Source organism: Cervus canadensis, chromosome 11 (assembly GCF_019320065.1).
Source record: "Cervus canadensis isolate Bull #8, Minnesota chromosome 11, ASM1932006v1, whole genome shotgun sequence".
Taxonomy (NCBI): Eukaryota; Metazoa; Chordata; class Mammalia; order Artiodactyla; family Cervidae; genus Cervus; species Cervus canadensis.
Window position 1 is genome coordinate 47,726,570 of NC_057396.1, and position 14,057 is coordinate 47,740,626.

A 14,057-nucleotide genomic window follows, 5' to 3' on the forward strand; every position below is an offset into this window, starting at 1 on the left:
AATCCAAGGAGCCAAACTCATATACCAGAAAATAGTACAACACATTCAATTTGAAGCAGACAGATAAATATTGGCTTCAAAAATTAATGCACAACCTCTGGTGCTATTCCATACTAGTAATTTTCAAGACAAGACTTCAAGGTTTTTTTTTTCTTCTTCTTCTTTTTAAGTAATATCATGGCACAAATCACTTAAATGGAAAAAATTAGTTTCACAAAGAAATACCCAATTATTGTTATCCATACAAACATGAACCTAGACAAAACAGTATTTATTCATAACAGGTACAGTGGGTATCAGAATTTGAATGAAGATGAAGTCACTGGCAAGAGAGGTTAAATTACTCACTCTGAGTATAGAACATACTATTTTTTAGAAGGAAACATATGTGGTCACCTAATATTCTAACAGGGCCCAATGTAATGGATCAGAAATTGTTAAGTTTGGGGTATTCATCTCCATACATGCAACTTTAAAAAGAACAAATAAATAGCTGAGATGAAGAACAATCACATTAATCGGCTGCCTACTTTAAGCACAAATTGCCCGAGTAAAATCGATGGTACACTCTATACATGATACCTTTCTAGTAAGGTCTGATGCCAAATCAATTTGGCTTAATTAAATCCACTGTTGAATGTTTCTGTTTACTATTTTTTTAATGAGCCCAAACAAGAATAATAGAGAAGCTCCTTTGAATCTCAATTCCTTTTGAACTTCGCAATAGTATGGTTTCACTGTTTTCAGGTCCTATGTATTCTGAAAACTAATAAACAACTGCATATCCACAACACTCTTACTTACATGCCTTGTACTTTAGGGAATCCAATTATTAAAACCTCTCTGAATCTGGACAGAATTTTTTTCACTTCTGTACCTTTTTCAAAGCGTTATTTGTATGAAATATCTTCCCATCACTCTCATTCCTACTGGCTGAATTCTTGCTGTTCCTCCTTTAAACTGATTTTTAAATTTCCTAACACAAAATATTAAAATGTACATAAAGAAAAATGTAAAAAGTTTCATTGCCTGTTTGGTTCCATTTCATTAAAAGAGAAGAGTTTATCATTCTTTCTGCATTTGTTAGCTTGAATTCTTTTTTAAAGAACTATCCCTCATGGACTATTTGGGTATGCTAAGGTACAATTCTTAGAGGAAAGCCAAGATAAATATTTGACTGCCTAGTTTTGGTCCAAAAGTGAAGAATGAATTTTTAAAGTAACATTATGAACTCACATGTTTTGAAAAATGGATGTGTTTCAATCTATTGCAGTCATTATTCTCTCAATGCTCCAAATGCTACATCAGTGGTCAGCAGGAGTTCCTCCAAGTTGGCGCCCACGTTATGACCCCAACAGATTTAAATAATTTTGTTTTCTTTTACAGTTCCTATTCCAGATCTTCAGTAAGCTAGTCTTCTAAGAAATTCTGATTCCTTTCAGAGAGAAACCATCTTCAGAGACCACAACCCTAGGTACTTCCTTATCCTTTTGGTTATACTTTGTATCTTCCTCTAAGAGGGCTTTTCTAATCACACTGTATACAAAGTAGCTCACCCTTCACTCAGCTGCTCTCTCTCACACTACCCTACAGTATTCATAATCCTTATACATTGCTCATTGCTACTGTCTGGTTTCAATATGTTTTGTCTATTTGCTGACTATAAGCTCTTTCAGGTACCAATCTTGTCATTTTTTTTAATCACTCTGTCTCCAGGCTATATATAGCAGAGCCTAGTATTCAGTTGATACCAATAATGTTCCCTGACTGCATAAATAAATGCCACCTACATCATTTCATTCCTAATGTAAAATACTCAAACTCCTTTTGTGTTTTTGCCTTTTGGAGTTAGAAACATTTAGACCAAAATTTCTCTAGGTCCTTAATTTTCATACACTCAAAGGAAAAAAACATATACCAGATTTCTAACATTATGACCAGATGGTTTTAATATGATAAATAAGCTCCTTAATAAAATTACAGTCAAATTTGACCATCTTCATTAACAAAAGGGAACACACATGTAGATATCCAAGCAATGAAAAAAGAACATTATTTTATGAAGATTCAAGTAAATTAAGATCCCTGAATTCAAAGAAATTATAATATGTAGACAGAGTAAGAAGCATTCAACATAAAATGGGAGGCAACAGATGGGTTACTGACTTATAAGTGGTGGTAAGTGATACAAGTACCCAGGAGGAAAAAATTATCTGATATTTTCCTAACTAATTTAAATAATGATAGTGACTTTTTCAGTTTAATCACTGATAAAGTGGCTGCAGAACACTTCATACAGAACATGGGATGTGACAGTAGGCTCAGATTATGAGGACTGAGAGGGCAGAATGGCAACACTATAAAGTTATATAAAACAAACAAACTCATTAACAAACATTTCAACACACTTATTTCTCATAATTCCATTAGGCCCTGTTACAATACAGAAAAACTTTTGGACACTTAGAATACACAAATTCTACTTGAAGTCTCAAAACTAGTTAAGTTTGAATTATAATCCCTAGATATCATTCTAAATTTTCACCCTCAAAATCATTTTGAAGTAGATTTTATATAATTCATGACAAATTTTTTTGAAATTATTTCAACTTGTTATCTTTTTTGTGCATTATGAGTTACAAAAGCAATTTCTAGAGCTCTAAACTACAATGTTGAACTGTATTAAACTGAATGGAGCCCTTCAGAGATGAGATGAGGGATTCATGAAATAGACAAACAGCGAGAGCTTTAGATGAAAGACTTTATTCAAGTTAGTTCACAGAAACAGGAATCATGACTCCTGTGTGTTCCATGCAGCTGTTCAAGATCTAATCTGCATGGACGCTCAAGAAATACTTCATGGCCCTGATAGGAAAGGTCATAAATAACATTGCATGCTTCTGAAAGCATTATATACTTAACTGGTCTACATTTTACATCATGCTTAAGGCTATATCTTACGTATAAAAGGTTTCTTTGTACAGAAAATAAAATCCACCATGAGTAAATGGCTAAGGAAGATAAACCTGTGGCTGGCAAATTTTTTTTAAAGTGTTTTTTTTTTAATCTCTTCCCTAGTCCACAATATTACTCTCTAAAACTGGTGCATTAGACATACAATATTTATTTATATTTACATTAGTATCATTAAAATATAATGCTGATTTGATTTCTAATACAGTTTACTCTGGAGCAGTGGTTTCCACAAAAATGTACTATCAATATACTCTTTGGAACATCCAATAACATCCCATTTCAACTTTTAAAAAGCTATCAGTGTCTGATGTAAGACTTGCTTTGTTTCACCTCTCAATAACACTTGTTATATTGCTCTAACAAGTGAAGCAACACAAAGAAAGTCACTGTTCAATAGACACTGGGAAATGGACTGATGGCTTAACCTTTTGTCCATTTACCACAAAAAGCTGAGCAGAAGTGTGCTCTATGGCTCTCACACAGGTTATTCTGTATCCAATTTTGTCATGAAATTCCCAATATTGTGTAAATGATTGTTAAAAATTAAAGTCCACTGAATAAGTTGGATACTTTTCAAACTGATATAAATTATACAATGCCTTTACTATTCTAAAATTATTTTAATAGTAATAGGGAACTTAACACCCCCTCCTTAAGGGAAGTTTTCAAATATTTTTCATTGTTTTGTACAGCATATAATTGAAGTTAAGGTAAAAAAAATAACATTATTTTAAATTACATAATAAATTGCCTTTACATACTTTTCTATGACCATTCCATGACAAAATGAGGTATTAATCTCATGTTACATATTAAACATGTATTTACATATTTTAAGACTCTTCCTTTTATCAAAAATAAAGATTGTGTTTAAATGTAATTATATAAGAAAAAATGTAATTATGTAGGTTCTAATGATATATTAGGGGACAGCAGAGGATGAGAGGGTTAGATAGCATCACCAACTCAATGGACATGAATCTGAGCAAACTCCAGTAGATAGTGAAGGACAGGAAAGCCTGCTGTGCTGCAGTCCATGGAGTTCCAAAGAGTCAGACATGATGCAACTGAACAACAAAGACATATTAAATGACCTATTTGATTTTAGAACCGAACAGAATACAAAAGAAACACTCACCCATGATAAAAAAAAAAACTCTCAAAAGCTAGCAACAGAAGGAAACGTCCTTAACCTAATAAAAGGTATATACAAAAAGCCTACAGTTAACATACTTCTAGTAGAAAATGAATGCTTTCCCTGTAAGACTGAGAATAAGGCAAAGATGTGCTCTCTCACCAGTCCTTTACGACATTGTGTGTGTAGCCCCTGGTGGCTCAATCAGTAAAGAAACTGCCTGCCATGTAGGAGACCCAAGGTCAATCCCTGGGTTGGGAAGATCTCCTGGAGAAGGGAACGGCAACCCACTCCAGGATTCTTGCCTGAAGAATCCCATGGACAGAGGAGCCTGGCGGGCTACAGTTCAAGAGGTTACAAAGAGTTGGACACAACTGAGTGACTAACACTTTCACGTGTAGTCCCACCTAGTACAAAAAGGCAAGAAAAGGAAGTTAAAAGAGATACAGATGGACAGGGAAAAATAAAACTACCTTTATGCAAAGATGACATGATTGTATATGTAGAAAACCCCAAATAATCTACAAAAAATACCTCCTGGAACTAATAACTAAGTTTAGCAAGGTGGCAAGATACAAGACAACATACAAAACTCAACTCTTCTCCTATGTACCTGTAATGAACAATTAGTATTTAAAACATTAAAAAAAAAAATTGAATAGCATTGTGGGCAAAACAAAACACTCAGGAATAAACCTAACAAAATACGTGTAAGAACTGTAGAGGGCAAAGTCCAAAACAATGATGAAAAATCCCATGTTAATTGATTAGAAGAGTTCTCATTATTAAGATGTCAATTATTCTGAATTTCATTTATTCATTCATGGCAATCCAAATAAAAATTCCAGAAAGCTAAATATCAAAAGACTGATTTTAAAATGTACATGGAAAGGTAAAGGTACCAGAAATAGCCAAACAATTCTGAAAAATAAGAACAAAGTCCGAGGAATCACATTATCAGTTCAAAGCTAATTACAACACTATACTATAATGTTACAGTGTGGTATTGGCAAAAGAAAGGACACATAGATCAATGGAATAGGAAAGAGCCCAGAAATAGATCCATACAAATATAATAAACTGATTTTTCACAAAGGCAATTAAATGAAGAAAGGATAGTCTATATGAATAAATGATTGGAACTGGGTAATCAAATGCCAAAAAATAAACATAAACACGTATTTCATAACTTACACAAAAATTAAGTCAAAATAGTTCTTAAACCTAAATGTAAAGCACATGTACAAAACATGTGAAAGTGAAAGTGAAGTCGTGTCTGACTCTTTGCGACTCCATGGACTGTAGCCTACCACGCTCCTCTGTCCATGGGATTTTCCAGGCAAGAGTACTGGAGTGGGTTGCCATTTCCTTCTCCAGAGGATCTTCCCAACCCAGGGACTGAACCTGGGTCTCCTGCATTGTAGGTAGACGCTTTCACCATCCGAGCCACTAGGGAAGTCCTGGAGAACACAAATCTCTTTTACCTCTGGCAAAAAGTTTCTGCATGTAATATCAAAAGTTAACACACGATTGAAAAAATTAAAAATTGGACTTTATCACAATTAAACTTTCCTTTGGGAAAGACACTAGGAAAAATACATGAAAATCACATATCTGATAAAGGATTGCATCCAAAATATGTACAGAGCCCTTAAAACTCAACAGTAAGGAAAAAAACCAACCTAGTTTTTTAGAAGAGCAAAAGATCTGAACACACACTTCATTAAGATGATGTAACGACAGTAAATAAGCTTATGAAAAATACTGAACATCACTTTTCATTATGAAAATGCAGATTAAAACAATGAGGTACCACTACATACCTATTAGAATAGCTCAAATCTAAAAAAATACTACAATGTTAAATGTTAATGAGAATGCAGAGCCATAGAACATGCCTCCACTGGTGGAAATGTAAACTGGTACAACCACTCCGGAAAACAACTTGGAAACTTCCTGTAAAATTAAACACTTCCCATATGACTCAGCAATAGCACTCCGAGGTAGTCACCAACTGATGAGAAAATTTATGTTCACACAAAACCCTGCACATGAATGTTTCAAGCAGCTGTATTCATGAAGGTAGAAGCAGCCGAGACGCCCCTCAACAGACAGACAAACGACGGTACATCGTTACAACACAGCACCATGCAGTCATAAAAACTAATAAAGAAACCGGTACAACTTGAGTAGGTCTTTTTCTCTTTTTTAAATTAATTTATTTTTTATTGAAGGATAATTGCTTTACAGAGTTTTGTTGTTTTCTAACCTCAACGTTGAAGTCTTTAATTTAGAAAATTTTTGGCCATGCTGCATAGCAGGCAGGATCTTAGCCAGGGATTGAACCTGTATCCCCCACAGTGGAACTGTAGAGTCTTGACCACTAGACTACCAGGGAAGTCCTAGATAAATCTTAAATGCATTTTGCCCAGTGGAAAAAAAACCAAATAAAAATAGCTGTATATATACCTTGTGAAATAAAAGAAAATACGTGTTGGTCTTTGGACCTGGCACAGAGCTCATAAAACTCTTGTAGATAGAGTTGCTATAAGAATTTTGTTCTAACATTTAGCCTTTGACCCCCCGTTCATGACACAGAGTTCCTAAGTCGCAGTGATTTTCCTGGGTGATAGCAATGTCTTTTGTTCTATCGGCTGACTCACGGGAGGCTCCTGGATGAGGGCTGGTCACCAGAAAGACCAAGCCATATTCCTGGAATTTCCCAGCCCCATTTCTTAATCTCTAGAGAGGAGAAAGGGGCCAGAAAGGAGTTAATAACTGATCATACTCACATGATGAAGCCTCCATAAACATCCCAATAGTATGGGGTTAAGATTTTTCATGTTGATGAAAATGCATAGATGGTGGGAGAGTGGCATATCCAGGGAAGGCAAGGAAGCCCTACACCCCTTCCCACATACACTTGCACTATGCAACTCTGGCAGAGATGATGAGAGTTCAAAATGTGGTGGAGACACTGGAGATCGAACGAGACTGATAAAGATATTTAGCAGGGAAAACTGACATGATAATAGTTGGTAATGGTCTGCTTCCCTGGTGGCTCAGAAGTAAAGAATCTGCCTGCCAATGCGAGTTTGATCCCTGGGGTGGGAAGATCCCCTAGAGGAGGAAATGGCAACCAGCTCCAGTATTGTGTCGGGAAAATTCCATGGACAGAGGAGCCTGGCAGGCTACAGTCCATATAGGGTTACAAAGAATTGGACATGACTGAGCGAATGAGAAAGAAATGAAAGAAGCAAAATGGCTGTCTGAGGAGGCCTTACAAATAGCTGTGAAAAGAAGAGAAGAAAAAAGCAAAGGAGAAAAGGAAAGATATACCCAATTGAATGCAGAGCTCCATAGAATAGCAAGGAGAGATAAGAAAGCCTTCCTCAGCGATCAATGCAAAGATAGAGGAAAACAACAGAATGGGAAAGACTAGAGATCTCTTCAAGAAAATCAGAGCTACCAAAGGAACATTTCATGCAAAGATGGGCTCAATAAAGGACAGAAATGGTATGGACCTAACAGAAGCAGAAGACATTAAGAAGAGGGGGCAAGAATACACAGAAGAACTGTACAAAAAAGATCTTCACGACCCAGATAATCACGATGGTGTGATCAGTCACCTAGAGCCAGACATCCTGGAATGTGAAGTCAAGTGGGTCTTAGGAAGCATCACTACAGACAAAGCTAGTGGAGGTGATGGAATTCCAGTTGAGCTATTTCAAATTCCTGAAAGACGATGCTATGAAACTGCTGCACTCAATATGCCAGCAAATTTGGGAAAGTCAGCAGTGGCCACAGGACTGGAAAAGGTCAGTTTTCATTCCAATCCCAAAGAAAGGCAATGCCAAAGAATGCTCAAACTATCGCACAATTGCACTCATCTCACACGCTAGTAAAGTAATGCTCAAAATTCTCCAAGCCAGGCTTCAGCAATACGTGAACCATGAACTTCCAGATGTTCAAGCTGGATTTAGAAAAGGCAGAGGAACCAGAGATCAAATTGCCAACATCAGCTGGATCATCGAAAAAGCAAGAGAATTCCAGAAAAACATCTATTTCTGCTTTGTTGACTATGTCAAAGCCTTTGATTGTGTGGATCACAATAAACTGTGGAAAATTCTGAAAGAGATGGGCATACCAGACCACCTGATCTGCCTCTTGAGAAACCTGTATGCAGGTCAGGAAGGAACAGAACTGGACATGGACCAACAGACTGGTTCAAATAGGAAAAGGAGTACGTCAAGGCTGTATATTGTCACCCTATTTATTTAACTTATATGCAAAGTACATCATGAGAAACGCTGGGCTGGAGGAAGCACAAGCTGGAATCAAGACTGCCAGAAGAAATATCAATAAACTCAGATACGCAGACGACATCACCCTTATGGAAGAAAGTGAAGAGGAACTAAAGAGCCTCTTGATGAAAGTGAAAGAGGAGAGTGAAAAAGTTGGCTTAAGCTTAACATTCAGAAAACTAAGATCATGGCATCCAGTCCCATCACTTCATGGCAAACAGATGGGGAAACAGCGGAAACAGTGGCTGACTTTATTTTGGGGGGCTCCAAAACCACCACAGATGGTGACTGCAGCCATGAAATTAAAAGACGCTTACTCTTTGGAAGGAAAGTTATGACCAACCTGGATAGCATTATTAAAAAGCTGAGACATTACTTTGTCAACAAAGGTCCATCTGGTCAAGGCTATGGTTTTTCCAGTGGTCATGTATGGATGTGAGAGCTGGACTATAAAGAAAGCTGAGTGCCAAAGAATTGACGCTTTTGAACTGTGGTGTTGGAGAAGACTCTTGAGAGTTCTTTGAACTGCAAGGAGATCCAACCAGTCCATCCTAAAGGAGACCTGTCCTGAGTGTTCATTGGAAGGACTGATGTTGAAGCTGGAACTTCAATACTTTGGCCACCTGATGCGAAGAGCTGACTCATTTGAAAAGACCCTGATGCCGGGAAAGACTGAAGGCAAGAGGACAAGGGGATGACAGAGGATGAGATGGTTGGGTGACATCACCGATTCAAGGGACATGAGTTTGGGTGGACTCCGGGAGTTGGTGATGGATAGGGAAGCCTGGTGTGCTGCGGTTCATGGGGTCGCAAAGAGTCGGACACGACTGAGCAACTGAACTGAACTGAGCAAATGAACACACAAGAGGAAGAGATAAGAAGGAAGGAGACAATAAAGATGCCTTTCTGCATTTTGGCTTTATACAAATGGACAGATGGTGGTATCTTCCCCAGGAATGAATACACAGGCAGGCTATTTAACTGCAGAAAGGGCTGCTGGATTATAATACAAATGATCCTAGGTTTAGCAGAACTATAAGAAAAGAGAAGTCACTATTTCTCCTACAGTGAGAGATGTCAGGAAAACCTATGTGAACTTAAGTACTCTGGAACTGGATCTGAAAAGGGCAAATGCGAATTTGACCAACTGAGAAAGGAAAGGGGTATTTCAGGTTTTAGCAAAACTTATGTGAAAAAAAACCTGTGATATAAAAAATAATAAGGAAAATGTGGAGTAGGGTTGGTGGAGTAAATTTTTACTTCAAAGCAACCAACTTGTTCTTTGAAGCTTACATTTACACTTTATATAGTGAACTCTTCTTTAGTATTTAGGAGATAACTACTCTCAAAGAAGTTTTCCATGAAGTTATTCTTGTACTTTAAGAAAGACCCTCCAATGTCTTTCTTTTACATTATTCAGAGTAAAGCACTATTACTACCACTGTACTTAAAATGCAATCATAAAAACACATTTAAAAAGATGTTTTCTTGAAGAGTTGTGGTCTAAATAATAACTAGGATATATCATTTTAAGTTAATTTACTGTGCTTATAAAACTCAGTGTTTCCTTTACTATAAATAAGAGGTAGAAAATTATCTGCTTGAATTATGCTTAGCTCTCCAGTGAATGTTGCTATTACAACAATGTAATAAGAGAAAGTATGTGCATAAATCCTGTTGGACTTAAACGGAGAGGACATGTTAAATGTCCAGTTTATACAATGCTGTTGCCAATATAACTTGGAAGTTTGCCCAGTAAAAGGTTATCTTACTTTTAGGAGGCAAAAGGCCAAATCTACCTGATATTAAATACTAAATGTCAGTTATCTGATCATTTTCAAGTTCACATCAACCATTCCACTCCAGAGAGTTTTGCTGACTCCTATAGAGTTCTTCCATTTATTCTAAAAGCAATTTATATATAAGTTTAATCAAGAGAAAATCCTACTGACTAAAAAGCACTGACTTAGCTTCTCTCTCTTACTTCAATAGTTTTTACTGCATTTTTCCATTTTTCAATAGACTGTTTAACCACAAAATGATGGCTATACTTTTATGAATTTTTTTTTCTTCCCCCCACATTTTGGGAATTTTTTTCACATTGCTAGAAGCCATTAGTAAGAAAAACAGCAGTTTTCATTGAGTGTTACAGTCATCTTCCAATACAGATTTATATTATTTGCTGTCAAAAAATAAACTTAGGGGATTTATTTTATAATATTTAAAACCTTACCAATTGGAAGACATAAATGATGACACATTTTTAGAGAAAAATATACTAACTGTGCCTTATTTAGAATCTTAAAGTCACTAGACATCATCAAAATTATGTGGTTTTTTTTTTTTAATTTTAAAAATTAAAGTTAGATTTCAAAGCTTGGATTAGCTGATATCTATTTGTAAGCTTCTGACTGAAGGGTCTTATTGAGGGGGAAAAACAAGGTAGGTGCTGTTGTTTTTAAATAATAACAAAAGTATTCTATTAGTCAACGTAACCAAACTGTCCACCTGATCTCAAAGACAACTATAAAAGCAGTTCCTTCTTCAAGCAGAAACTGGAATGTTTCAAATCAACAAGCAAATAATTTTATGAGCTGGACCCTTTGTTTTTGTTGTTCAGTCGTTAACTCATGACTGACTCTTTGGACCCCATGGACTGAAGCATGCCAGGTTCCGCTATCCTCCACTAGCTCCCAGAGTTTGCTCAGATTCATGTCCACTGGGTCAGTGATACTGTCTAGCCATCTCATCCTCTGCCACCCCCTTTATCCTTTTGCCTTCAATCTTTCCTGGCATCACAGTCTTCTCGAATGAGTTGGCTCTTCGCATCAGGTGGCCAAAGTATTGGAGTTTCAGCATCAGTCCTTCCAATGAATATTCAATTCTTCAGGATTGACTGTTTTCATCTCCCTTCCAGTACAAGGGACTCTTAAGAGTCTTCTTCAACACCACAATTTAAAAGCATCAATTCTTTGCTGTTCAGCCTTCTTTATGGTCCAACTCTCATACCTTACATGACTACTCAAAAAACCATAGCTTTGGCTATATGGACTTTGGTCAGCAAAGTGATGTCTCTGCTTTTTAATATGCTGTCTAGGTTGGTTAGTTTTCCTTCCAACTGGAGGAGGGAATAGCAAACCACTCCAGTATTCTTGTTGTAACAATTCCATGAACAGTATGAAAAGCATCCTTAGTTATCTTAAAATAGAGGGGGGCAATCCAGAAGAGACAGATACAATGTGACTGAATATTGAAGGCCAATGACAGTCATTCTTCCTCATTTCTCCTGTTGGATGGAAAACATAATTAACCATTAAAGTTAACAGCTGAGTACTTAATATTCGCACTCAACTAATATTTAAAATCAAGCTTCCCTGGTTGCTCAGTGGTAAAGGATCCACCTGCCATTACAGGAGATGCAGGTTCGATCCTTTCCTGGAGAAGGAAATGGCAACCCACTCTAGTATTCTTGTCTGGAGAATCCCATGGACAGAGGAGCCTGGTGGGCTACAGTACAGTTCAGTTCAGTTCAGTCGCTCAGTCGTGTCTGACTCTTTGTGATCCCGTGGACTGCAGCATGCCAGGCTTTCCTGTCCATCACCAACTCCTGGAGCTTGCTCAAGCTCATGGCCATAAAGTTGGCAATGCCATCCAACCATCTCATCCTCTGTGGTCCCCTTCTCCTCCTGCCTTCAATCTTTCCCAGCATCAGGGTCTTTAAATGAGTCTGTTCTCTGCATCAGGTGGCCAAAGTATTAGAGTTTCAGCTTCAGCATCAGACCTTCCAGTGAATATTCAGGATTGATTCCCTTTAGGATTGACTGGCTGGATCTCCTTGCAGTCCAAGGGACTCTCAAGAATCTTTCTAACACCACAGTTCAAAAGCATTAATTCTTCAGTGCTAAGCCTTCTTTATAGTCCAACTCTCACATCTACAAATGACTACTGGAAAAACCATAGCCTTGACTAGATGGACCTTTGTTGGCAAAGTAATGTCTCTGCTTTTTAATATGCTATCTAGTTTGGTCATAACTTTCCTTCCAAGGAGTAAGCATCTTTTAATTTCATGGATGCAGTCACCATCTGCACTGATTTTGGAGCCCCAAAAAATAAAGTCTGTCACTGTTTCCATTGTTTCCCCATCTATTTGTCATGAAATGATGGACCAGATGCCATGATCTTAGTTTTCTGAATGTTGAGCTTTAAGCCAACTTTTTCACTCTCCTCTTTCACTTTCGTCAAGAGGTTCTTTAGTTCTTTGCTTTCTGCCATAAGGGTGGTGTCATCTGCGTATCTGAGGTTATTGATATTTCTCCCAGCAATCTTGATTCCAGCTTGTGCTTCATCCAGCCCAGCATTTTGCAAGGTGTACTCTGCATATAAGTTAAATAAGCAGAATGACAAATACAGCCTTGATGTACTCCTTTCCCAATTTGGAACCACTCTGTTGTTCCATGTCGGTTCTAATTGTTGCTTCTTGACCTGCATAGAGATTTCTCAGGAGGCAGGTAAGGTGGTCTGATATTCCCATCTCTTTAAGAATTTTCCAGTTTATTGTGATCCACACAGTCAAAGGCTTTGGCATAGTCAATAAAGCAAAAGTAGATGTTTTTCTGGAACTCTCTTGCTTTTTCTATGATCCAACAGATGTTAGCAATTTGATACCTGGTTCCTCCGCCTTTTCTAAATCATGGGCTATAGTCCATGCATGGGGTCACAAAACGAGCCAGTCGTGACTAAACAAACAAACTCAGTGACTAAACAAACAAGCAAACAAAACAAATATTTAAAGTCACCACCTTACGCAGTAGATGTAACATAAGTTTTTAAAGGCTAAGTAATCTGTATAAGGAGCTTTCCTGGTGGCTCAGATGGTAAAGCCTCTGCCTGCAATGCAGAGAGCCCAGTTTGATCCCTGGGTTGGGAAGATCTCCTGGAGAAGGAAATGGCAACCCACTCCAGTATTCTTGCCTGGAGAATCCCACAGATGGAGGAGCCTGGTAGGCTACAGTCTGTGGGGTTGCAGAAAGTCGGACATGACTGAGCTACTTCACTTCACTTCAATCTGTATAAGATCATCAAAATCATGTCTTTTTTCAAAGTTTAAAACACTTTCTGAGCACTCAGTTCATTCTGATATAACTATAGACTATCTCAAATAACTATATACTTTGGCTAAGGGCTATCTATAAGTTCTTTAAAGGACAGGGCTATAAAAATCTAGCACAGTTCAGTCTCTGCTGAGTAAATAAGTGCTAAACCCAATCTTTAACCATTCACATTAACCATGTGAACAAATAAACATACACATTTTTTAATTGAGTTTTTTCTAAGAGTTTTTAGGTTTATAGAAAAACTGAGCAGAAAGTACAGAGTTCCCAAATCGTACCCTGCCCCATACACTGTCCTAATATTACATCTTGCATTAGTGCAATATATTTGTTACAACTAATGAAATAGTATATTGATACTTTATTAACTAAAGTCCAGTCTACATTAGGATTATGTTGTATAGCTCTATGAGTTTTGACAGACACACAATGTCTTGTGTCTACCACTGTACTGTCATAATAATAATTTCACTGCTTTAAAACTTCCTTGTGTACCACCTATTCATCTTCCCTTCATCCTCCTCCCTCTTA

At 37.2% G+C, this 14,057-nt stretch overlaps 1 protein-coding gene across 3 annotated transcripts in view; it reads right to left on the minus strand.

The window, feature by feature from the left end:
• FCHSD2 (FCH and double SH3 domains 2) overlaps nt 1-14,057 on the minus strand; it is a 268,065-nt gene that overhangs the window by 154,923 nt on the left and 99,085 nt on the right. The window lies entirely within an intron of this gene.